This window comes from Galeopterus variegatus, unplaced genomic scaffold, assembly GCF_000696425.1.
Source record: "Galeopterus variegatus unplaced genomic scaffold, G_variegatus-3.0.2 Scaffold13753, whole genome shotgun sequence".
Taxonomy (NCBI): Eukaryota; Metazoa; Chordata; class Mammalia; order Dermoptera; family Cynocephalidae; genus Galeopterus; species Galeopterus variegatus.
Window position 1 is genome coordinate 14654 of NW_007739864.1, and position 675 is coordinate 15328.

A 675-nucleotide genomic window follows, 5' to 3' on the forward strand; every position below is an offset into this window, starting at 1 on the left:
GATCTCTATATGGAGGTAATATAAGCTGAGAAGAAGATTCATATAATCAAGGGACAGAAAGAAATCTAGTGTCACAGAAGCAAAATATGCAGTGGGGAGAAGACTGCACATGGGGCCAAAGAAGTTAGCTTGAGACAGATCAGGGATCAAAGAATTATTGTGACCAAAACCTAGAGTCCTGGAGAAAATATATTCAAATGGGAATTATAAAAAATATATTTTCACTACACACCACATGCCAGAAATTCCCTAATTGAACCTCTTCATTTTTGGTAGAGTTCACTCCCTGTGGTCTTATATCATGTGGTAGAACCTTGATTTTCTTCATTTATTGCTCAAAACACCCTTAAAATTCCACCATTTTCTGTGAACTCTTATGTCCTGCCACCAGATAGGATGTCTGAATACAGAGGGTGACGGACTCTCCCTTTGCTTCAAGTTATTACCTTTACAATATGGCAAGATCCGACGATACACATATGAATTTAGGGCAGAGGGGGAGATCTCACAGCATTTTATGAGTCCTCTGTACTATGGGTGACAAGTGGAGTTAACCATAAAGTGCAACTTTGGGTTTTTCTTTAGCTGTGCTTTGGTGATCTCCATGGAATATCTTAGGGAAGGATAACTGTTGTCTACAGTAATTTTCAGAAAACTCCGGGTTCCTGAACTAAA